We start from the raw sequence: 25,863 nt of genomic DNA, 5'->3' as shown, positions 1-25,863 counted from the left end.
TCTGTGATCACATCCGGGACTCCGAACAACCTTCGGTACAGCAAAACGTATAAACTCATAATATAACTGTCATCGAAACCTTAAGCGTGCGGACCCTACGTGTTCGAGAACAATGTAGACATGACCGAGACACGTCTCTGGTCAATAACCAATAGCGGGACCTGGATGCCCATATTGGCTCCTACATATTCTACGAAGATCTTTATCGGTCAGACCGCATAACAACATACGTTGTTCCCTTTGTCATCGGTATGTTACTAGCCCGAGATTCGATCGTCGGTATCCAATAACTAGTTCAATGTCGTTACCGGCAAGTCTCTTTACTCGTTCCGTAATACATCATCCCGCAACTAACTCATTAGTTGCAATGCTTGCAAGGCTTAAGTGATGTGCATTACCGAGAAGGCCCCAGAGATACCTCTCCGACGATCGGAGTGACAAATCCTAATCTCGAAATACATCAACCCAACATGTACCTTTGGAGACACCTGTAGAGCACCTTTATAATCACCCAGTTACGTTGTGACATTTGGTAGCACACAAAGTGTTCCTACGGCACACGGGAGTTACATAATCTCATAGTCATAGGAACATGTATAAGTCATGAAGAAAGCAATAGCAACATACTAAACGATCGGGTGCTAAGCTAATGGAATGGGTCATGTCAATCAGATCATTCAACTAATGATGTGATCCCGTTAATCAAATAACAACTCTTTGTCCATGGTTAGGAAACATAACCATCTTTGATTAACGAGCTAGTCAAGTAGAGGCATACTAGTGACACTCTGTTCGTCTATGTATTCACACATGTATTATGTTTCCGGTTAATACAATTCTAGCATGAATAATAAACATTTATCATGATATAAGGAAATAAATAATAACTTTATTATTGCCTCTAGGGCATATTTCCTTCATTTTGTGGGCGGAGCGTGCGTCTCAGGTGCGGGCGGGCAACCATGGCCACATGGGTGGACTGGTTGCGAGTGTTTGACGGAGTTAGGGTGCGACGGTGGGGTGTGAGCGTCGGGGTACACCACTTCCCCACTCCTTTGGCTGGCCAACCGTGGCGGCGGTCGGTGACATTGTATCCTTCTTGAAGAATCCGTCGCGGTGTTCCCACTCATGCCGTCTTGCTCCGGGTGAAAACCTGATCTTCGCGGATCGGGCGGTGGCAGTTATCCATGGTCGTACCCTTCTTGAAGGCACTACTTTGGAGGCCTAGCTTTGTTGTTGTCCGGCTCACATCTCTATTGCGTTGTCGGTGGGGTGGTGTGTCGGTGCCCGGCACCTCTGTATCTTGCCTTGGGTGTGTGCGTTGTTCGGTCTCTCAGATGTATTCAGTGATGGTTGCTTTATGATATCAAGCGGGGGAAACCCTTTTTCGGTACTCATTTTGTTGCAAGGGAGGCAATTGCAAAACAAACTCTATTCTCTTCTTAATTAATGGATAAGGTGGTTTTCAAAATAAATAAATAAGACGCCTGGAAGCATTAGAACAGCTGATGCTTCAACTAGGTGCTCCAGCTGAAGAATGAAGGCAACGAAGTTCTTGATGATGCCACATCGGTAAACAAATTTTCAGTAGCAACATCAGCACTAAAGGTTTTGCATCAGGAAAAGGGGGAGAGATCCACCTTGGAAATACATTCTGGGCTTGTCATCGGACATCACATGCATTACAACGGTAGGTAGATAAACTATATATATGTACTAAAGTAATGCTTGGACAGTTGGGATTAAGTCAGCTGTCTTGTCCTAAAAATGTGTTCCCCTTGTAAGCAAAATATGTGCCTTGCATGAATAATCAGACACATGCCAAAAGTGCATGATGCCAACAGAATCAGACATAACATTGATAGATGAAATTCTGACACATGACCAGCGAGGAGTAGCAATCACAAAGGTGCGGGACCTGAGAAAACAACATCATACCACACATCCTATTCTTTCTTTTCTCTTTTTTTGAGATGGAAACATCCTATTCTAGGTCCATAGGATCCATGGTGTCATCCCCTTGTTCCACTTGGGCGTTCTGCAGATTTTGTCCACTTGAGCTCCCATACATCAACGGGACAGCACGCAGCAGCTTCTTGTTAGCGGAACCAGGCAACACCATCCCAGGTCTTTTCACGTTACCCTTTGCACCTGCACAGCAAAAACATTCCCATGTTAAGAATGACGAGTCGAAACTAGTAGCTCAAGACTGCCAATGCTAAATATAGGCCAGACCAGGCCAGCTAGAATAAATTCCAGTTTCAGAATTAATGTAGTTGACAGCCAGGTGATGTGCTCTTTTGCGTGTCCATTTTGGTGTTATAGAACACCGTAGATTTCATTATGATGTTTAGTTCCAGATCAGAGTCTTAGGCCTGCAATTACTCCTTTCGTCCTATTATATAAGATGTTATTACAACCAATGTACTCATATATATGTTCTATTATGGGCCGGAGCGATTACATTTTACTGGACCTCGCGTTAACATGGCCTCACTGGAGCAAAAGGATTACATATATAAATCTCTCAACAGTAATGGACCTGAAACGGCTGTAGTACTGCATATATCTCTATGTCACGAAGAGGAATTTTATTTGATAGTGTATGTGAGAACTAGGCAGTAAATAATGGTGAGACAGGCCAGGGTGTTGTCATCAACAACCTGGTGGAGTCAGATACATGGAGCTGGTGGTTGGAATGTAGGTGAACTCCAAGCTGTGCCTGCTACGTGGTCTGAACTCAGAAACTCCTTGCAACACCTTTTTCTTTGTGTTGACAGCAAGCACCCATGCCTCCTCCTCCATCTCATCGATCTTGGCCATGAAGTAGACGACATCGCCACTGTCATCACCCAAGCTGATTGTGGGGTGACCAATGTGGAGCCTCTCCAAGGCTGTCGCGGCAGGACTATATATCTTCCTCTGTTGGCAAAATAGGCAGCAATTGTGCCATGTCTGCAGGGACGATGATATCAGAAGCACTGAGCTTGCAGTCCATCGTCCAGCGGGAGGTGACCGTCCTGCTCCACCTGAGGACGGTCCAGCCATCTGAAAAGTAGGTGCCGTGGAGCCGGCTTGGGCGAGCCCCCGTCCGGACCTGGATTTGCACCTCGACATACTGAATGCGATCATGTACCATAGCAACGGTGTGGTAACGCTGTGTGGTACCACGGAGAATGTTGCGTGGCTTAACCGGACCATTATCCGGCAGCGAGATGTATCGAATCTGCAGTGGTGGAGCTGTCCTCCTTCCCTCCCAAGACATCGCAGAGGGCAATGCCATGCTCAAGGTCGACCCATCCCATGGTGCCGGCATCTCCCCCGATGTTGATGAAGATTCGGGATTGATGTGAAGCAAGCAGGAAACTATGTTTCTTGCCCTTCAGAACTGCGGCCTTGCGGTCCCATGTCTTATCCTGGGAAGTTGTACGTGTAGAGGTTGTAGCGGCTCCCATGGCGTTCGATATCATGAGTACGGAGAGTGGCGATCTTGTAGCCGTCCAAGCCCTGGCGGCGGTAGCGCAGGAGATCGACCTCGTTGTTATGGAAGTAGTATGGGGCGGCGTGATAGAAGAGGGCTGGCTCAGGAATAATGATAAGCTCGAGCATCGGCGGCACCCCGCGAGAAGCGTCGGGGGCCCGGTAGATGTAGTAGTCGTGCTTGTGACACGGATCTTGTGTCTAGGCGATAGGATTTACTCTCAGATGATCAGATCGAAGATACAAGTAGCTAGGGTTTTTCAGCAAGAAAGGGGATCGGGGAATGAGAGCCAGAGGTGGGAGAGAGGATACATCGCCCTTGCGGCGCCGTCAGGTCTGATCTATCGATGCCCTAGTTCTCCACTCGTTTCGCCTCTAGTAGTCTCACTTGCTCCACATGGTCCCGGTCACTTGGCGGTTGGGCTGGCTCTCCCTCCTGGGCCGGTCTGGTGGTGCTGGGCCTTGGTCTTCAGTAGTTCCCGTGACATTCCTCCCCCTTGCTTTTTGGCTTGTCCCCAAGCCAAGGCTCGAGGAAAACGGGCGCGAAGGGGCACTTCGTCCTTCCAGGTGGACAGCGATCGGGGAAACCCCGACCAGTGCACCAGTACTTGCGGTACTTGCCGGACTCCACGCTGCACGTCTCGACGCTGAAGGATGGCTGCCGGCACCTGGAATGGTAGGAGATCTTCATCGAGGACTGGCAACTCCGGCATGATTTCTGTGTCCGAAGGCACGCCCGCGCGGAGCTGCTACACATGGATGACAGGGTGGATCTTGGCGTGCTCCGGTAGCGCCAACTTGTACGCCACCTTGCCGACCCGCCCGATGACCTGAAACGGACCAAAGTATCGAAAAGCCAACTTGTGGTTAGCTCGAGCCGCGACCGATGATTGCGCATACGGCTGCAGCTTGAGATACACCCAGTCCCCAACTGCAAACACCCGGTCCATTCTCTTCTGGTCTGCCTTTGCTTCATCACTTGACGAGCGTGGTGTAAGTGTTGCTTCAGGGATTGCAGCACTGTGGCTCGGTCTTTCGTCCAAGCTGCCAGGTCAGACACCGTATCGTCTGCGATATTGGTGATACCAAAGAATCGGGGTTTGTGTCCGTACAGCACCTCGAAGGGAGAAGATTTGAGCACTGAGTGGTAGGATGTGTTGTACCAGAATTCTGCCAGGGCTAGCCAGTCAGCCCATTTGCTCGGACAGTTGTGGGCGAAGCATCTCAAGTAAAGCTCCATGCAGTGGTTCACCCTTTCCGTTGTGCCATCGGTCTGCGGGTGCCGCGCCGACTAGATGTTCAGTGTGGTCCGTGTCAGCTTGGCCAGTTCTTGCCACACCCGACTTGTGAAAATCCGATCTCTATCTGAAACCATCTTGTCCGGAGGTCCGTGCAACTTGAATACATTCTCCATATATGCCTTGGCCACTTGCAGCGCAGAGAGTGGGTGCCGGAGTGGGATAAAATGGGCGTACCGTGTGAGTTTATCCACGACCACCAGGATGGAGTTGTAGCCCTTCGACCTTGGCAGTCCTTCAACAAAGTTTAAGGTTACCATTTCCCAAGCCTGTTCTGGAATTGGAAGAGGTTGGAGAAGGCCAGGATACTTGACATGCTCTGGCTTGGCCTGCTTGCAAATGACACAATTGCCCACGAACTTCTTAACGGCCTGCTTCAGTTTAGGCCATGCAAATAGTCTGATGATGCGGTTGTATGTCGCTTGGACTCCTGAGTGTCCTCCCAGTGCTCCGGAGTGTAGTTCGTGCAGCACCTTGTTCTGGGCCTCTTTGTTTTGACCCAGCCACACTCTTCCTTTGTATCGGATGAGGCCATTTGTTACCTGGAAGGGCCCTTTTAGCGCAATCCCTTGTTTTGCCTTATCCAACATGTCGCTGCAGCTTGAGTCTGCACTGTAGCCTTGCTTGACTTGAGTTAGCCACGTAGGGACGCAGACCGTGATTGAACAGTTGGTCCCAGTCGGTCTGCGAGACAAGGCGTCAGCGGCCAGATTGGTTGCCCCTTTGCGGTACTCGATCTTGTACTATAATCCCAACAGTTTCGACACTGCCTTGTGCTGCCAGGGTGTGGTGAGTCGTTGGTCATCCAGGCACGTTAGGCTGCGGTGGTCTGTGCGAATGGTGAACTCAGACTGCATCAGGTACGGTCGCCATCTCTCCACTGCCATGAGGATGGCGAGGCACTCCTTCTCGTAAGTGGATAACATCCGATGTCGAGGGCCAAGCGCTTGTACTGCCGGCGGTACCGGAGCCGTTTCTACATCTGCCTTGATTTCTGCTACCAGCAAAACGTGAGCGATGGCCGTCCGTGCTTGCAACAGATTCAGTTGGGTAGAGGAGATGGGTTCACAAACAATCTCTAAGCTTTCTATCCCCTGGAGTTGCACCCGTTTGCCTTTGTGTTGAAAAGCCATAGATTTTTCAGTCCAATTCACTGTCATCAGCCCTCGGGACTCGAGCCAGTCCATTCCCAGTATAATATCATAACAGCCGAGCTGAAAGAGTTTGAATGTGGATCGGAACTTCTCTCCTTGGATCTGATATTCACAAACTGGCATCTCCTTGTCGCATAAGGTGACAGCTCCATCAGCCACCTTCACCTTCAGGGGTTGTTTCATTGGCTGCACTCCTGGCCAATTCCGAGCCACCTCCGAATTGACAAAACTATGAGAAGAACCTGAATCGACCAGCATCAACAGCACTTGGTTCCCCACTTTGCCATGCAGCCGGAAAGCTTTAGGCGCCTCTGTACCCGTGATAGCAGCCGCCGACAGCAAACATAAGTCCTCTTCAGAACTATCAACCTGAGCACTTGGCGAGGGGTCTGGTGATGTTGGTGGCGACAGCATGCCCACCATTTCCTCCACAACGTGCAACTGCACCGTGGAAGCGCAGGTATGCCCTGGCCCCCATCTCTCTCCGCAAGTGAAGCAGAGTCCCCGCGCTTTTCTGAAGTTGCGCAAGGCCTTGAGCCTGTCGTCCACTGACGGAGACAAGCCCGCGGGCGCCTTGGCGATGTCGAGCCCGCGGCGTGTCTCAAGTGGCGATGGTGTTGGTGAGGTACGCCCCACAGTTGTGGGCGCCGGCAGGGTGAGGGCCAACGGGGGCTGTGAGGTGAATCACCTCGCTCGCGTATTGCTGCTCCCCGGCCAAGGCAGCGCATTGTTCTCCTGCTCCAGGCGCACCAATTCGACCACCTCTTCCTGCAATTCAGCCAAAGAGACAGCAATTTCCAAATCTTTGGGTTGATGAAGCATTACAGCAACCTTAATCTCATGATGTAATCCTTCTACAAATTGGATAGTAAAGAATAGGGGATCCCACGAGCTATGATGAGCTAACAGACTGTGCATGGACAAATTGAATTGTTCAGCATATTCGAGAACCGAGCCTGTTTGCTTCAGCTTTGAAAACTTGCGCAGAAGTAATTGAAATTCAGAGCGGCCAAATTTGTCTAGCACAGCTATGCAAAACCTTTCCCAATTATCACTCTTAAGATGCATTTTGGACCACTCTAACCACAAAGCAGCCGCCCCCGTGAAGTGAACGATAGCTGTGTCCACCCACACGTGCGGATCGAGCCCATTCACACGGAAAAAGGCCTCGCAGCGGAGACGCCAACCCATAGGGTTGTCGCCGTCAAATTCAGGGCACTCCATGAGTTTGCTGCCAAAACGACCACTCATGCCTCCTTGGTGACCACCACCGCCCAACTCAGGGGAAGGGGGAGGGGGGAAAGGAGTTCGGAACATACCATTGGCCGGGACCGGCGTAGTGAGGATCGGTCCCTCACTAGCCGAAACCCATGGAAGTAGAGCCCTGCGGTGGCCAATTTGCCTGTGACCATCGTCACTTTGCTCGAGTGTGGATGATGGCGCGTCCGCCGTACGGAGATCTGGCGCCGTCTTGTTGGCTTGTGCGCCCCCCGACGCGATTTTCTCCAACTGCGCCCGGATGTCGCCGAGATCCGTCTGGAGCTGCCCCACCGCGGCGTCCACGGTGGGCCGCCAGGTCGCGAGATCCTGGACGACCGGCTCGAGAGCAACGAGTGCGGGCTCCATCTTCGCTACCGCGGGCTCCATGCTGGCGACCGAAGGGGCTATTTGATCCAGCGTCTGCTGAATCGATAGGAGGGCCTTGGCGATGCCGCTCCGCTCCGCCGCCGCTTCCTCCAGTTGCTTCTGAACATCCGCCCCCGCCATGATCTCCTTGATGCTGCGCGTCTTCGGCGCCAGAATGCGCTACGGATGAGGAATTTTTGGTGGGATTTATGGCTCTGATTACCAAATGACACAGATCTTGTGTCTAGGCGATAGGATTTACTCTCAGATGATCAGATCGAAGATACAAGTAGCTAGGGTTTTTTAGCAAGAAAGGGGATCGGGGAATGAGAGCCAGAGGTGGGAGAGAGGATACATCGCCCTTGCGGCGCCGTCAGGTCTGATCTATCGATGCCCTAGTTCTCCACTCGTTTCGCCTCTAGTAGTCTCACTTGCTCCACATGGGCCCGGTCACTTGGCGGTTAGGGTGGCTCTCCCTCCTGGGCCGGTCTGGTGGTGCTGGGCCTTGGTCTTCAGTAGTTCCCGTGACATTCCTCCCCCCTTGCTTTTTGGCTTGTCCCCAAGCCAAGGCTCGAGGAAAACGGGCGCGAAGGGGCACTTCGTCCTCCCAGGTGGACAGCGATCGGGGAAACCCCGACCAGTGCACCAGTACTTGCGGTACTTGCCGGACTCCACGCTGCACGTCTCGACGCTGAAGGATGGCTGCTGGCACCTGGAATGGTAGGAGATCTTCATCGAGGACTGGCAACTCCGGCATGATTTCTGTGTCCGAAGGCACGCCCGCGCGGAGCTGCGACACATGGATGACAGGGTGGATCTTGGCGTGCTCCGGTAGCGCCAACTTGTACACCACCTCGCCGACCCGCCCGATGACCTGAAACGGACCAAAGTATCGAAAAGCCAACTTGTGGTTAGCTCGAGCCGCGACCGATGATTGCGCATACGGCTGCAGCTTGAGATACACCCAGTCCCCAACTGCAAACACCCGGTCCATTCTCTTCTGGTCTGCCTTTGCCTTCATCACTTGACGAGCGTGGTGTAAGTGATGCTTCAGGGATTGCAGCACTGTGGCTCGGTCTTTCGTCCAAGCTGCCAGGTCAGACACCGTATCGTCTGCGATATTGGTGATACCAAAGAATCGGGGTTTGTGTCCGTACAGCACCTCGAAGGGAGAAGATTTGAGCACTGAGTGGTAGGATGTGTTGTACCAGAATTCTGCCAGGGCTAGCCAGTCAGCCCATTTGCTCGGACAGTTGTGGGCGAAGCATCTCAAGTAAAGCTCCATGCAGTGGTTCACCCTTTCCGTTGTGCCATCGGTCTGCGGGTGCCGCGCCGACTAGATGTTCAGTGTGGTCCGTGTCAGCTTGGCCAGTTCTTGCCACACCCGACTCGTGAAAATCCGATCTCTATCTGAAACCATCTTGTCCGGAGGTCCGTGCAACTTGAATACATTTCCATATATGCCTTGGCCACTTGCAGCGCAGAGAATGGGTGCCGGAGTGGGATAAAATGGGCGTACCGTGTGAGTTTATCCACGACCACTAGGATGGAGTTGTAGCCCTTCGACCTTGGCAGTCCTTCAACAAAGTTTAAGGTTACCATTTCCCAAGCCTGTTCTGGAATTGGAAGAGGTTGGAGAAGGCCAGGATACTTGACATGCTCTGGCTTGGCCTGCTTGCAAATGACACAATTGCCCACGAACTTCTTAACGGCCTGCTTCAGTTTAGGCCATGCAAATAGTCTGATGATGCAGTTGTATGTCGCTTGGACTCCTGAGTGTCCTCCCAGTGCTCCGGAGTGTAGTTCGTGCAGCACCTTGTTCTGGGCCTCTTTGTTTTGACCCAGCCACACTCTTCCTTTGTATCGGATGAGGCCATTTGTTACCTGGAAGGTCCCTTTTAGCGCAATCCCTTGTTTTGCCTTATCCAACATGTCGCTGCAGCTTGAGTCTGCACTGTAGCCTTGCTTGACTTGAGTTAGCCACGTAGGGACGCAGACCGTGATTGAACAGTTGGTCCCAGTCGGTCTGCGAGACAAGGCGTCAGCGGCCAGATTGGTTGCCCCTTTGCGGTACTCGATCTTGTACTGTAATCCCAACAGTTTCGACACTGCCTTGTGCTGCCAGGGTGTGGTGAGTCGTTGGTCATCCAGGCACGTTAGGCTGCGGTGGTCTGTGCGAATGGTGAACTCAGACTGCATCAGGTACGGTCGCCATCTCTCCACTGCCATGAGGATGGCGAGGCACTCCTTCTCGTAAGTGGATAACATCCGATGTCGAGGGCCAAGCGCTTGTACTGCCGGCGGTACCGGAGCCGTTTCTACATCTGCCTTGATTTCTGCTACCAGAAAAACGTGAGCGATGGCCGTCCGTGCTTGCAACAGATTCAGTTGGGTAGAGGAGATGGGTTCACAAACAATCTCTGAGCTTTCTATCCTCTGGAGTTGCACCCGTTTGCCTTTGTGTTGAAAAGCCATAGATTTTTCAGTCCAATTCACTCTCATCAGCCCTCGGGACTCGAGCCAGTCCATTCCCAGTATAATATCATAACAGCCAAGCGGAAAGAGTTTGAATGTGGATCGGAACTTCTCTCCTTGGATCTGATATTCACAAACTGGCATCTCCTTGTCGCATAAGGTGACAGCTCCATCAGCCACCTTCACCTTCAGGGGTTGTTTCATTGGCTGCACTCCTGGCCAATTCCGAGCCACCTCTGAATTGACAAAACTATGAGAAGAACCTGAATCGACCAGCATCAACAGCACTTGGTTCCCCACTTTGCCATGCAGCCAGAAAGCTTTAGGCGCCTCTGTACCCGTGACAGCAGCCGCCGACAGCAAACATAAGTCCTCTTCAGAACTATCAACCTGAGCACTTGGCGAGGGGTCTGGTGATGTTGGTGGCGACAGCATGCCCACCATTTCCTCCACAACGTGCAACTGCACCGTGGAAGCGCAGGTATGCCCTGGCCCGCATCTCTCTCCGCAAGTGAAGCAGAGTCCCCGCGCTTTTCTGAAGTTGCGCAAGGCCTTGAGCCTGTCGTCCACTGACGGAGACAAGCCCGCAGGCGCCTTGGCGATGTCGAGCCCGCGGCGTGTCTCAAGTGGCGATGGTGTTGGTGAGGTACGCCCCACAGTTGTGGGCGCCGGCAGGGTGAGGGCCAACGGGGGCCGTGAGGTGAATCGCCTCGCTCGCGTATTGCTGCTCCCCGGCCAAGGCGGCGCATTGTTCTCCTGCTCCAGGCGCACCAATTCGACCACCTCTTCCTGCAATTCAGCCAAAGAGACAGCAATTTCCAAATCTTTGGGTCGATGAAGCATTACAGCAACCTTAATCTCATGATGTAATCCTTCTACAAATTGGGTAGTAAAGAATAGGGGATCCCACGAGCTATGATGAGCTAACAGACTGTGCATGGACAAATTGAATTGTTCAGCATATTCGAGAACCGAGCCTGTTTGCTTCAGCTTTGAAAACTTGCGCAGAAGTAATTGAAATTCAGAGCGGCCAAATTTGTCTAGCACAGCTATGCAAAACCTTTCCCAATTATCACTCTTAAGATGCATTTTGGACCACTCTAACCACAAAGCAGCCGCCCCCATGAAGTGAACGATAGCTGTGTCCACCCACACGTGCGGATCGAGCCCATTCACACGGAAAAAGGCCTCGCAGCGGAGACGCCAACCCGTAGGGTTGTCGCCGTCAAATTCAGGGCACTCCATGAGTTTGCTGCCAAAATGACCACTCATGCCTCCTTGGTGACCACCACCGCCCAACTCAGGGGAAGGGGGAGGGGGGAAAGGAGTTCAGAACATACCATTGGCCGGGACCGGCGTAGTGAGGATCGGTCCCTCACTAGCCGAAACCCATGGAAGTAGAGCCCTGCGGTGGCCAATTTGCCTGTGACCGTCGTCACTTTGCTCGAGTGTGGATGATGGCGCGTCCGCCGTACGGAGATCTGGCGCCGTCTTGTTGGCTTGTGCGCCCCCCGACGCGATTTTCTCCAACTGCGCCCGGATGTCGCCGAGATCCGTCTGGAGCTGCCCCACCGCGGCGTCCACGGTGGGCCGCCAGGTCGCGAGATCCTGGACGACCGGCTCGAGAGCAACGAGTGCGGGCTCCATCTTCGCTACCGCGGGCTCCATGCTGGCGACCGAAGGGGCTATTTGATCCAGCGTCTGCTAAATCGATAGGAGGGCCTTGGCGATGCCGCTCCGCTCCGCCGCCGCTTCCTCCAGTTGCTTCTGAACATCCGCCCCCGCCATGATCTCTTGATGCTGCGCGTCTTCGGCGCCAGAATGCGCTACGGATGAGGAATTTTTGGTGGGATTTATGGCTCTGATTACCAAATGACACGGATCTTGTGTCTAGGCGATAGGATTTACTCTCAGATGATCAGATCGAAGATACAAGTAGCTAGGGTTTTTCAGCAAGAAAGGGGATCGGGGAATGAGAGCCAGAGGTGGGAGAGAGGATACATTGCCCTTGCGGCGCCGTCAGGTGTGATCTATCGATGCCCTAGTTCTCCACTCGTTTCGCCTCTAGTAGTCTCACTTGCTCCACATGGGCCCGGTCACTTGGCGGTTGGGCTGGCTCTCCCTCCTGGGCCGGCCTGGTGGTGCTGGGCCTTGGCCTTCAGTAGTTGCTGTGACATCTTGATTCGGTGATCGTCGTACGTCAAAAGAAACAGGGCGAGGTCCCCCGCCGTGGAAACCATTTGAGGCTCGGAGCTGAAGCTGGTGGTGGTGGGGTTTGCGTTAGTGTGGGAGACGCAGAAGACTCGGAGAATCAGGAGGGAGGAGTTGTAGCTGAGGGAGGAACGATGAGGGGGGAATAGATCTGTTAGTATTATCAAATACGAGATAGACTAAGATTTATTTTGTCTTAGTACTATTAGTTGATCATTGTATCCCTATATATATATATACGAAATATGTATCTGGCAACTGTGTGGCAGATTGCAAAACTGCCACACGATCTCATCAACGTCTGTTTTTAATCTAGTGGACACGATGCCGCCTGGCAGCGCCCCCTGTTATCTCTCTCCCTCACCCGCTCCAGCCACGCCGCCGGGAAGGCTCCATGCGCCCGCGCGATGCGCTTGGCCCCGGCTGCACCGGCAGCTGTCGGTCGCCAGCGTCCCTGCCCACTTCAGCCCGTTCTCCTTCCCTTCCTCCTCTCCATCTCCGCGCCTGAGCTCACGCCGATGCAGCTCTGCCTCCCGACCAGGGCCGGCCCTGAGGAGGGCAGGGGGGCAACCACCCCCGGACCCCCAAGGTCCAGGGGCCCCCGTCAGGTAGAACATACACTAGTAGAAAAAGGGCCTATAGTCCCAGTTCGTAAGGGCCTTTAGTCCCGGTTCCTGAACCGGGACTAAAGTGTCGGTACTAATACCTCCCCCCTTTAGTCCCGGTTCAATCCAGAACTGGGACTAAAGGCCCTCCACGTGGGCAGTGCGCAGAGCCCAGTCAGGAGACCCTTTGGTCCCGGTTGGTGGCACCAACCGGGACCAATAGGCACCAACCGGGACCAGTAGGCATCCACGCGTCAGCATTTCTGTGGCTGGGTTTTTTTTGAAAGGGGGGGGGGGGTTGGGGGTTTTGGGGGGTTAATTTAGGTGTTTCATATATTATGTTAGCTAGCTATAATTACTAGAGAGAAGTGTCCTCTCTTATGTCCGTGCTTGGTCGACGCTACGTACTATACATACGTATAGAGAGGACTAGACACGCTGGCTAGCTAGTAAGCAAACGAAGGAAACAGAAGATCGTGATGAACATATATGCATACAGAGAGAAGTGATATCGACCACCTCTCCTTCTCCGAGAGATTGGTCGAACAACAAGTTCTCGTATATCTATCTGACACTACCGGCTACATATATACAGTAATTATCTCTTACAAATATAATCATACGGACTCAGGGTCAACATAGAATTCTCCGTCTTCAGGGATCACGTGGTCAAGAAAGAATGCCGCCAATTCCTCTTGAATTCCTCGCATGCGAGCTGGTGCTAGGAGTTCATCCCGCTTCCGAAACATCTAATTTAAAGAAGGGGGTCAATACATATATATATATGAATGAATGAAACTCAACACAAATGATGGTAATAAAATAAAATTGTGAATGTTGTTATTTACGTACTTCATATTGTTCGTCAGTGTAGCACCGCTCACAGGTCGTGTGGCGGATGGACTCGCAAACATAGTATCCACAGAAATCATTCCCTTGTTCCTGCCACAACCACTTTACAAGAAATAGAGGTTAATCAAACTGATAAGCAAGAATGCCAAATGGTATTGATGAAACTAGCGCTTGAATGACTAGTAGATGCGCTTAAAATGCTACTATAGCTAGTACTTACTTTCGGGTGTCTAAATTGCAGCTCCTTCGGCAGTCCCAGAGCTTTTCTGGTGAATTTTCTCCAAACCCTGCCGGACAAAGAAAACAATTACTTGATATATCAGGAAATGAACAAAGTTGCTGATATGGTGGATAATGATCGATTTAATTTACTTCTCGAGTATTTGAGTCATGTCTGCATAGTCCTTGGGATCTTTTCGTCTTGAGTCTAAGACGGTTACTAGTCCCTGCTCAAGCTTAATATGTAGGAGAATATAGTGGAAACTGCACACGCATGCATAACTCATCAATTACATTACTATAACCTTGACTAATATATAAGGGAAACCGAATACGCACAAGACAGTAACACTCACTTGAAGTTGTAAGGAAAGAATATTATATCTTTGTTTTGATTTATTATCAACGATTCTAGCATGCTGGCCTCGGTTTCTGCGGCATGAAATTTAACCTAAGTTGCATCTATGAGATATGTGTTAATGAACCCAATATCACCGACTTGTCTTTTCTTCAATTCGATGATCTTCAATCTGCATAATATAGTGAGGATGATTATAAATACATGCAATGAAAGAGCTAAGCTATATAGAGAAACTTAATGACAGAAGTAGTACTACTTACAGACAGTAGCAGGTGACAGTTGCTTTATCGAGGGCCAATTGATTGAAAAACTGATAGAACTCCTCAAATGGAACAGGCAACAGATCAATTCCAACGAGGTCATGCTCCTTTTTAACTTTCAAATACAAAGTACTCCTCCCCCCAGAGTCTCTGCAGATTTTCAAGTACCAATCATGCAATCTTCGCATCATCGTTGATAGAGATCTTTCATCTTTGACGAGAGGCTTCCCGTACTCGTATCTTTGTATCTGCACATCCATGGGTTCATAATGTACATCGTCGGGCAGGTAATCTGCAAGATTGCTATAACCGGGCACCATCCTCGGATCATTAGCGACGTTGTGGCTAGGCACCTTAAGTGGGGGGCACGATTGCTTCGCTTGTTCGCCGAGCTGGGCAATTTGTTTCCCAGCTCGTCGTTCTTTCAGCCTTTGATCACTGACAGTACTTCCGGACCGCTCCGCTTCGGCAAATTCCTTTCCAATAATGCGGTCATAGTTTCCTTTCGGCGAATCAGACTTCGGTGGTTTTGTCAGGGCAGCCAGAGTGCGCTTCACTTTCACCCGATCTACCTTCTCCTCCGGAGGTGGATGTTTCTTTGCTTTCACCCCTTCAAAGAATTTCTTCACTTCTTCTCGCGCGATCTTGGCGTTCTCCTCCTGGGTCCTCTCGTATGGTAACTTCTCTGGAGTCTTCAGAGAAGGACCGAATCTGTATGTCCTCCCGCCTCTGGTTGTACTGCTAGACGCCGACCGAGCAGACGTAGCGGTTGTCTTCTTTACTTGCTTAAGAGGTGGAGGAGAAGGACTACGACACGCTGGAGCAGCTGGAGCGGCGGCAGGTCTCTTCCGCCCTTGCTGACGAGGCGGAGAAGGAGGAGGCTGGCTGCTCGGGCGCGTCGGCGCAGGCGGAGAAGGAGGCGGAGTGCCGCCGCACGCCGGAGAAGGAGCCGGCCGAGGGACCTGATCATCACTCGCCGGAGGAGGAGGCGGTGGAGGCGGAGTGCCCTGACTCGCCGGAGGAGGAAGAGGCGGTGGCGTCCAGTTCGGAAGGTTGATGAGCTCCTTCCGCCATAGGCATGGAGTCTTCAGAGCAGACCCCAGCCGAGTCTCCCCTTCACCGGTAGGGTGGTCAAGCTGGAGGTCCTCAAATCCCTCTGTTATCTCATCCACCATCACCCTAGCATATCCTTCTGGAATCGGCCGGCAGTGAAAAGTTGCGCCGGGTTCAGTAGGAAAAACAGAGCCAACAGCCGCCTTGACCTTCAAATTCATCCATTGCGTCATAAGGTGGCAATTTTGAGACTCTGTTATAGCATCCACGGGATAGCTGGCAGGAGCCGTCAAGGCATGCTCCGGCTGAAGCAGCTCGGTGGAAGTCACGCTGCTTCTGCGCTGAGATGGCAGGGTAGCTTCGGGGGAGGCTTCGGCAGTACATTTGCTGCGATTTGCTTCTCGTTCCTCTATCGCTTGTACCCTTGCGTGCAACGCCTGCAGTTCGGTCTGTTGCACTTTTTTCCTCCTCTCATGGGATTTGTAACCGCCTGCGTCTAGAAACCCAACCTTCCACGGAACGGAGCCTGGCGTGCCTCGTGTCCGTCCAGGGTGCTCAGGATTCCCGAGGGCCATTGTGAGCTCGCCGTGCTCTCTGTCTGCAAAGAACGTCCCTTCCTGCGCTGCTTGGATATACTGCTTAAGCTTACTGACTGGTATGTCCATTTGTTCGTTCGTCCAAATGCACTTCCCTGTTTCAGGGTCCAAGGTTCCGCCAGCCCCGAAGAACCAAGTCCGACAACGGTCTGGCCAGTTAATTGTCTCTGGTTCGATCCCTTTATGAACCAGATCATTCTCAGTCTTGGACCACTTAGGCCGGGCTACGAGGTAGCCACCTGACCCCGTGCGATGGTGAAGCTTCTTCTTCGCAGCATTTTGCTTGTTTGTCGCCGACATCTTCTTACTCTTTTCCGATGTCTTGTGGGCCACAAATGCGGGCCAGTGATCTCTGATATTCTCATATCTGCCCTTAAATTCTGGTGTCTCATTATTTTCGACAAACTTATTCAGCTCTTTCTTCCACCTCCTGAATAGTTCTGCCATCCTCTTCAGAGCAAAAGACTTGATTAATTTCTCTTTAACCGGGTTCTCTGGATTATCCTCAGGCGGTAGGGTGAAATTTGACTTCAGCTCAGTCCAAAGATCATTTTTCTGCATATCATTGACATAAGAGACCTCAGGGTCTTCTGTAGCCGGCTTAAACCATTGCTGGATGCTTATCGGGATCTTGTCCCTAACCAGAACCCCGCACTGAGCAACAAATGCGCTCTTTGTCCGGAGGGGTTCAATAGGTTGGCCGTCGGGCGCGATTGCTATGATCTCAAACTTTTCATCCAAGCTCAACTTTTTCTTCGGGCCTCGTCTCTTTACCGAAGTTGTGCTCGATCCGGAGGGCTAGAAAAAAGAACAAAGACTTAATTAATATGTGTACATACCAAAACAATGAATGCATCAATCAGCTAGTCAGCATAGGCTTAACTAATATATATACCTGGCCGGACTCGGTTCGGTCACCGGAGCCGTCCTCATGTTCTTCTTCTTGCACCGGCATTAGGTCACCGTAGCCAGCTTGTTCACCCTCTCCTTCCAGACCATCGGTTTCGTTGAGAAACAACGAGATGGCATCACTTCCTTCTGCGATTATGTCCCTCAACAATGCTTCTTTTGTTGCTTCGTCTAGGGCGGTGTCCATAGTTTCTACAAATATTTACAACATGGCAATTATTATTCAAACATGATAGATGGATATATTAGTGCCAAACGTAGAACTAGCTACCTAATCATAGTAAGCTATCGGGAGGGGGTATATATCGACAACGACGACACTACATCTATGTCCCTCGACGACCCTCGTTCCCGATAAAAAAAAGAGGAAGAAGAAGGAAAATAAGAGGAGAAGAAAGAATAGAGGAGAAGATCTCCTCTATTCTTTCTTCTCCTCTTTTTTTCTTCTTCCTCTTCTTTTTTTATCCTCTTCTTCCTCTCATGTTCGATAGGATCGCCGAGGGGTCGGGAGGTTGCGTAGTGTCTCAGGATTCAACAAAACCATGTCTTCATCATTAGGCGAAAGTAACATGTGCATGATGGTACGAAGCTCTTCAAAGTTGTTCTGGAACGGACTCCCAGATAGGATAATCCACCTTTTGGTACAAAGTTCAGCAAGAGCCTTCCGAATATCGCTATTTGGAAGGCCTTTGCTGAATTGGTACCAAAAGGCGGATTATTCTATCCTGGACTCCATTCCAAAACAACTTTGCAGAACTTCGTACCAACATGCCCTGGTTACTTCCGGCTAATGATGAAGGCATTGGATTTCTTCAATACTTTGACACTAGGAAACCTCTCTCGACCCCTCGGCGATCCTCGACCCCTCGAACCCTCGACGACCCTGGAACCCTCGACCCCTAGACGACCCTCTTCTTCCTCTCATGTTCAAGAGGATCGCCGAGGGGTCGGGAGGTTGTCTAGTGTCAAAGGATTCAACAAAACCATGTCTTCATCATTAGGCGAAAGTAACATGTGCATGATGGTACGAAGCTCTTCAAAGTTGTTCTGGAACGGAGTCCCAGATAGGATAATTCGCTTTTTGGTACAAAGTTCAGCAAGAGCCTTCCGAATATCGCTATTTGGAAGGCCTTTGCTGAATTCGTACCAAAAAGCGGATTATTCTATCCGGGACTCCATTCCAGAATAACTTTGCAGAACTTCGTACCAACATGCCCTGGTTACTTCCAGCTAATGATGAAGGCATGGATTTCTTCAATACTTTGACACTAGGAAACCTCTCTCGACCCCTCGGCGATCCTTGACCCCTCGAACCCTCAACGACCCTGAAACCCTCGACCCTTGACCCCTTAACGACCCTCGACCCTCTACCCTAGTTCCCGACCCTCGACCAATAGAGGAGAAGAAGAAAGGAATAGCTAGAGGAGAAGATCGAAGAAAAAAAAGAAGAAGAAAAAGAGGAGAAGAAGAAGGAATATTGGAGAAGAAGAGAAAATAGAATATATTCTATTTTCTCTTCTTCTCCACTATTCCTTTCTTCTTCTCCTCTTCTTTTTCTTCTTTTTTCTTCTTCTTATTTATTTCTCCTCTTCTTTTCCTCTCCTCTTCTTCTTTCTTTCCTCTTCTTATTTTCTTCTTTCCTATCCTTCTTTTTCTAAAATTGTAACTTTTGCATATATAAAACTTTTCTAAAATTGTAACTTTCTATATAAAACTTTCCTATCGGGAAGGGGAGAAGATCGAAGAAAAAAAAGAAGAAAAAAAAGAGGAGAAGAAGAAAAAATAGAATTTTTTTCTATTTTTTCTTCTTCTCCTCTATTCCTTTCTTCTTCTCCTCTTCCTTTTCTTCCTCTCCTCTTCTTCTCCTTTTTCCTCTTCTTTTTTTCTCCTCTTCTTCCCGACCCTCGCCCCCTCGAACACTTGGCGACCCTCGACCCTCTACCCTAGCTAGTTCCCGACCCTCGCCCCCTCGATCCCTCGAACACTCGGCAACCCTCGACCCTCGACCCTCGGCGACCCCCTCCCCCCATGATGTCGAAGTTATCGGGGAGGGGGTATATCGACCCCCCTCATGTCGAAGTTATCTGGTACACACATATACATACATACACATATACACTACACACATGCATACATACACATACATATACATATCTGCATGCACACACATATACACTGCACACACATACACATACATACACATATATATACACTACACACATGCATACATATATCTCAAAAAAATTAACAGAGGCGGGCGGCGGCGTGGCAAGCGGAGCATGTACGGGCAGAGCACGGCGCGCAGCGGCGTCGGGGCGCGGCAAGAGCACGGCGGGCAACGGCGTCGGGGCGCGGCTGGCGGCGGTGGCAGGGCGCGGCGGGGGGAGAGGAGGAGAGGAGGGGAACGGCACGGTGGCTCACAGTGGGAGCGGGCCGGGAAGGCGTCGGGGTAGGGCTCGACGGCGGTGGCGAGGACGGCGAAGTGGAGCAGCCTGACGGCGTCGGGGCAGGGCTCGGCGGTGGCGGAGGCGATGATGAGGGGCAGGGCTCGGCGGCGGCGACGGCGACAAGGAGGACGAGCAGCCTGGCGGCGTCGGCGATGGGGAATGGAGCACTTGGCGAAAATTTCGCAAGGGTTGTCTATATAGCCAGAGCAATGGTCCCGGTTCGTGGCACCAACCGTGACTAATGCCCCCCTTTGGTCCCGGTTGGTGCCACGAACCGGGACCAAAGGCCAATTTTCAGCAGCCCAAAGGGCGGGAAGCGGCGGCCTTTGGTCCCGGTTGGTGGCACCAACCGGGACTAAAGGGGGGCATTGGTCACGGTTGGTGCCACGAACCGGGACCAATGCCCCCTTTAGTCCCGGTTGGTGCCTCCAACCGGGACCAATGCCCTTGTGCGCCCCGCGCCCATAAGTTTAGTCCCACAACGCTAGTTGACAGCGCCCAACACCAGTTTATAAGGTTTGCTGCCTCCTCCCTTTTGAACTCCTTTGAACAGCAGGCCTATGGGCCTAATTTGACACTGCTTTGCCTGTGGGCCTATTGGGCCTTCTGCGGGCCTGAATCCTGGCCCATGTAGGGTTTCTAGTCGTAGTCAGGCCGTGGAGGCCCAGTAGGTGGCATTGTTTTTGGTTTTTTCTTTTTTATTTCTATATTTTTTTGGTTTTTTATTTTTTTATTTATACTTAAAACTAAATACTTACAGTTTTTTAGTGATTTCTTTTTGCTTTTAGGTCACAAAAATTATAAACTTTCTGTTAGTGCCATTAGTTTTAAATTTTAAATAGTTTAAATTTGAATTTTTAAAAATTTGTGTGAATCACTAGTTTATGAATAACTTTACTATAAAATTAGAATTTTTTTCTATTTTTTTTATTTCTACTTAAAACTAAATAGTTACAGTTTTTTAGTGATTTCTTTTTGCTTTTAGGTCACAAAAATTATAAACTTTCTGTTAGTGCCATTAGTTTTAAATTTTAAATAGTTTAAATTTGAATTTTTAAAAATTTGTGTGAATCACTAGTTTATGAATAACTTTACTATAAAATTAGAAATTTTTTCTATTTTTTTTAATTCTACTTAAAACTAAATACTTACAGTTTTTTAGTGATTTCTTTTTGCTTTTAGGTCACAAAAATTATAAACTTTCTATTAGTGCCATTAGTTTTAAATTTTAAATAGTTTAAATTTGAATGGCATATTTTCTAATCTTTCTAATCTTTCTAATCTTTCGAATCTTCAAGCGCATAATTTTCTAATCTTTCTAATCTTTCTAATCTTCAAGCCTCGGTATGAATGGCATATTTTCTAATCTTTCTAATCTTCAAGCGCATTGCATCCATCTTGATCTTGTGATCATCGACGACATCCGCAACATGCAACTCCAATATCATCTTCTCCTCCTCAATTTTTTTATTTTTTCCTTCAACAAATTGTTTTCTTCTTCAACTAAATTTAACCTCTCGACAATAGGGTCGGTTGGCATTTCCGATTCACATACATCCTAGATAAATAAAATCTATGTCACGTTGGTCGGCATAATTTTCATAAACAATAAATGAACCAATAGTTATGAAGATAATATACATACCAAATCCGAATCATAGACAGGACGAGGGCCGACGAGGGCGGATACCAAAACCATCGCACTATATAAGATGCAATAATAAATGTAAGAAAATGATACAAGTATCTATCTAAACAGACAAGTAAGAATATTTTTCCTTTCAGAAAGAAGATAAGAACAAGAGGCTCACCACGGTGGTGTCGGTGATGAGATCAGCGCGGGTGATCGACGGCGGTGAAGACGGGGACGGGGCGTGACGGACCGCTAAATCTAGACAAATCTCAAGGAAAATGGAGCTTGGAGGTCGAGCTTCGAGAGGAGAAAGTTTAAGTAGTGTGGCTCGGGCATTCCATCGAACACCTCATGTGCATAGGAGGTGAGCTAGAGCACCACAAACCCCTCCCCTCGCCGGTCAGAGAAAAACAGAGCACTGAAGTGCTCTGCTCGCGGGCGAGGGTATATATAGGAACCTCATTGGTCCCGGTTTATGGCAAGAACCGGGACTAAAGGGGAGCCTTTGGTCCCGGTTCATGCCACCAACCGGGACCAATGGTGGTGGGCTAGGAGCGAGGCCCATTGGTCCCGGTTCGTCCCACCAACCGGGACCAAAAGGTCCAGACGAACCGGGACCAATGGCCCACGTGGCCCGGCCGGCCCCCTGGGCTCACGAACCGGGACCAATGCCCACATTAGTCCCGGTTCTACACTGAACCGGGACTAATGGGCTGAGCCGGCCTGGACCATAGCCCTGTTTTCTATTAGTGATATCGTATTAGACCTGATCTATTAGGACTTGTATTAGCCGCAAGGGCCTAGCAGCCACGCAGGGAGTCCATGAGATCGCGGGAAATTTCTGCAGCCGTGAGTTTCCTTCTGATGGCGAGTCCTCACAATCCCTGTCCCAGGCCCCCGGACGCGAGGCGAGGTGCTGCCGTATGACGAACCGCCGCCGGTGTGCAGCAGGCCGACCAACTCCGCTCCGCTCTCTGGTCTCCAGGCGCTGGACGCACACGCACGTCGCGGAGCTCCTCCTGCTGGACCCAGACAAAAATCCATATTGTGTTATCGCCGAGATCTGACCGATCCAAGGTTTGTGATGTCTACAGTTTATCACTCTCCTTGTACTAACTAGATTTATAATAAGTTCACGGTCGCTGGTCTGTTGCACTGCGTGGCTCGATTTAATTTGCTCCGCCACTTGATCGTGATGCATCTCGTAAGATTCACAAACACAGGTCTAGAAGAACCCCATAATTCTTGCCCTGGCATTTCCCCCTGTTCCATGCATGTAGCGCCGGTCAATTGTCCTATATTGGCATTTTATGTGTACTGCGAGGACTTTAGAAACGAGAATCTACGATAATTAAGTAATTTTATCTTCGTATATGCATTCATGCATATATAGCTTTGCATTGTTCAAGCTTTCATATGAAGTTTAAAAAGTATATGTGTCGGGTAGCAAAAAAAAAATTGACATAAAAATTGTTTTTTAGATGAATGTACATGTTTATTGGTTACATTTCATACATATATATCAGTTATTACTGCTATGCTATTTTATATGAAAGGGCCCTGAGTTTTATGTTCGCCCCGGGCCCCTAAAATCTTAGGACCGGCCCTGCTCCCGACCTCCCTCTGGTACTCCTTCCAATGCCCAACCGACCCCTAGCGCGCTGCCCCCCACCTCCCAGCATGCCTCCTGCCGTCGACGACCCACTTCATGCTGACCTGACCACCACGCGCCATTGGAGCACTTTGCGCCGACCGCCGCCCAACCCCCAGCAGCGACCTCCTCCTTGTTGGCCAATTGTGCGACGAAGTCGGCACCTGAAGCCACCTCGCATGCGATCACACAACACACTGGCGGTGGCCACCGCATTGTTTCCCCGCCGTTGTCGGGTTCTATGCCGATGTGCCGGCACCGCTGCACGCCCTTCCTCATCACCGTGCTTTCCCGTAGAGGCATCACGAGCAAGTTTATAATAGAGAGACGTCGCGTCACCAACCCAAATCCTTTCCTGCCATGGAGTTCGATGCTGCCATCCATGTTCTCCGCTGTGTGTGAGCTTCCTCTTGGCAGCGTCACAATGGCCAATAGGTGGGAATCATGAATGTGACAAAGCCGAGTTTTCCTGATGAGAGTAGGCTGCGAAAGCCGCCTCCCTCGTTCTTTCATAGGAGGGGCCGTAGGCACGAGAAGAAAATATATCCATCCTCCCCTCTTCCTCTTGACTTCACGGGAAGATTAAGGGAGGAAAGGAGATCATTTGTGGCTCATAGGATGCACTAGGCTTCCCTCAAGAGATGTGTGCGTGTACATTTCTTGTCTTCTTCGCCTCATTCAGTTCTTCGCCAGAGCAGGAGCACGCTTGAGTAGGTTGTTGTTGCTGCTTATCTCTCTCTCTCTCTCTCTCTCTCTCTCTCTGTATGTATATCTTGTTGCTGCCCTGCTGCTCCACTTCGTCGGGCGACAACATTACTGCTTTCTTGTCATGTGTGGAGGTGGAGGGGGGGGGGGGGGGGGGGGGGATTACCACGGTGTTTTTTGCAGAGGTAGTTCTAATCCGGGAAAAAAGCTATTGAAAACATACCACGGTAACTTATATGTACAAAGCATATGTAAACACCTTGGTAATTTTGACCGGAGAAAATTTATTGAATAATATACCCTGAAAACTTGCTCGTGATAACTTTAGTATAAATATATGAAGCGCGAACCTGATAACTTCGTACAAACACCACGATATCATTGATTGAAGAAAACGTTGTTAAAAAACATACCCTCGATAACTCTGTGTAAATACATGGTAATATATGCACCGAAGATCTGATAACTCGGGTACAAATGCAGTGGTAATTGTGACCTTGGTAAAAAAGTTGTTGAAAACACCCTACCACCCGGTACTTCAGCATAAATAGCATGATAATATATGAACCATAGACATGATAATTTAAGTACAAATACCGCCATAACATTTTGACCAAAGGGGGAAGTTGAAAAACAATAGCATGGTGATATACGAACCCCATACTTGATAACTTAAGTACAAACACTGCCTTAACTTTTGACCAAGGGGGGAAATTTTGTTGAAAAACATACCTCGATAACTTTTGTGAAAATAGCACGATAATATATGAACCGCATATCTGATAACATACCCCCGATAACTTTTGTGAAAATAGCACGGTAAGAAATGAGTGTGTGGTAGTTTTGCTATCTGCCACACTGTTTTTGACATGTTTTGCCTTTAATATTTTAGCATTGAAAAACTTTTGTTTCACCTATCAAACCTGGCACATAAACTTTTCCTGTGGTAAATTCTCTATCACCACCATGATAAATGATGCGCCACCAACATGTTAACTTTTGTATACCACGCGGTACATTATGTGTAAGTAGCATGGTCATAAGCATTGAAGGCGTGATAACTTTGGTGAAAGCATCATGGTAACTTTGATCATCGGGAAGAAATTTGTTGAACCTCAGCCCCCGGTAATTTATGTAAATAGCACGATAACATTCACGCCATAGACCTGATAATTTAGATACAAATATCATGGTAATTTTAACTATTGGTGAAGAAAAATATGAAAAGGTACCAGATAATTTATGTGTAAATAGATGATAATATACGCAGTGCACATGTGATAACTGAGGTAGAAACACCATGGTAACTTTGACCATAGGGAAGATTTTTTTTAAGATACTCTGGTATCTTCTGTGTAAATAACACCGTACTATGCCTCCTTCCCCTGGTATTTTTATGTGTAAATAGCATGAAAACATCTGCACGCGATAACTAAACACCATGATAAGTTTTTGACCATGGGGGGAATTTTGCTGAAACATACCCCTAATAATTTTGTGTAAATAGCATGATATTTTAAGCACTGCGGGCTTGATATGTTACCTAGAATCATCATGATAACCTTTTGTCCCCGGAAAAAGTTGTTCAAAACATCCCTGATGATTTTTGTGTGAATAACATGATAATATAAGCACCCAATAACTTACAATATAAACATGATGGTAACTTTTTACCAAAGAAAAATAAGTTGTTAAAAACATGCACTCGCCTCGCAGGGCCTCTTAGATGAACACAACACATGATGTGTCACGGAAAAGCCACATAATGTTTAGTGTCATGAGGGGCACACGTGCACGTGGGTTAGCCCAAAAAACGGCCCACTTTGACCCGCTATAGGCGTGATAAGTTACGCAAAAACATCATGGTAATTTTTGACCTATGAAAAAAGTTACCGAAACACACCTTTAGGTTTTTAGGTGTAAGTACCATGATAATATACGAACTGTAGACCCGGTAACTCATATATAATCCCCATGGTAACTTTGACCAGGGGCGAGGTTGATGTACACATACCCTGATAACTTATGTGTAAGTACCACGGTATTTTACACATCGAAGACCTTATAACTTGTGTACAAAACACAGTGGTAATTTTGAAAGGGGTGTTGTTGTTGAAACATAGTACCTGGTAAGTTCTATGTAAATAGCACGGTAACTGATGCAACACAGACCTAATAAGTTGCATGCGAATACCATGGTAACTTTGTCCCGAGGGAAAATCGTGGTAACTTTCTGTACCATTTTGTAGTAACACATTTGTAAAAAAGGGATCAAAACGATTAGTTTCTTTAGTTTGAGCAACAAATACCTAAGGGTGAGTTGGTTGT

The 25,863-nt window shown here is 49.1% G+C and overlaps 1 pseudogene; it reads right to left on the bottom strand.

Annotated features, from left to right (window-relative positions):
* Positions 1–1,984: 1,984 nt before the first annotated feature.
* Positions 1,985–23,109, bottom strand: LOC147988595 (uncharacterized; annotated as a pseudogene).
* Between the last annotated feature and the right edge of the window lie 2,754 nt (positions 23,110–25,863).

Source organism: Triticum urartu, chromosome 1A, assembly GCF_056163025.1.
Source record: "Triticum urartu cultivar PI428250 chromosome 1A, HENAU_Tu73, whole genome shotgun sequence".
Lineage (NCBI taxonomy): Eukaryota > Viridiplantae > Streptophyta > Magnoliopsida > Poales > Poaceae > Triticum > Triticum urartu.
The sequence above is the reverse complement of the archived record's forward strand: the minus strand, read 5'-3'. Positions and strand labels throughout refer to the sequence as shown.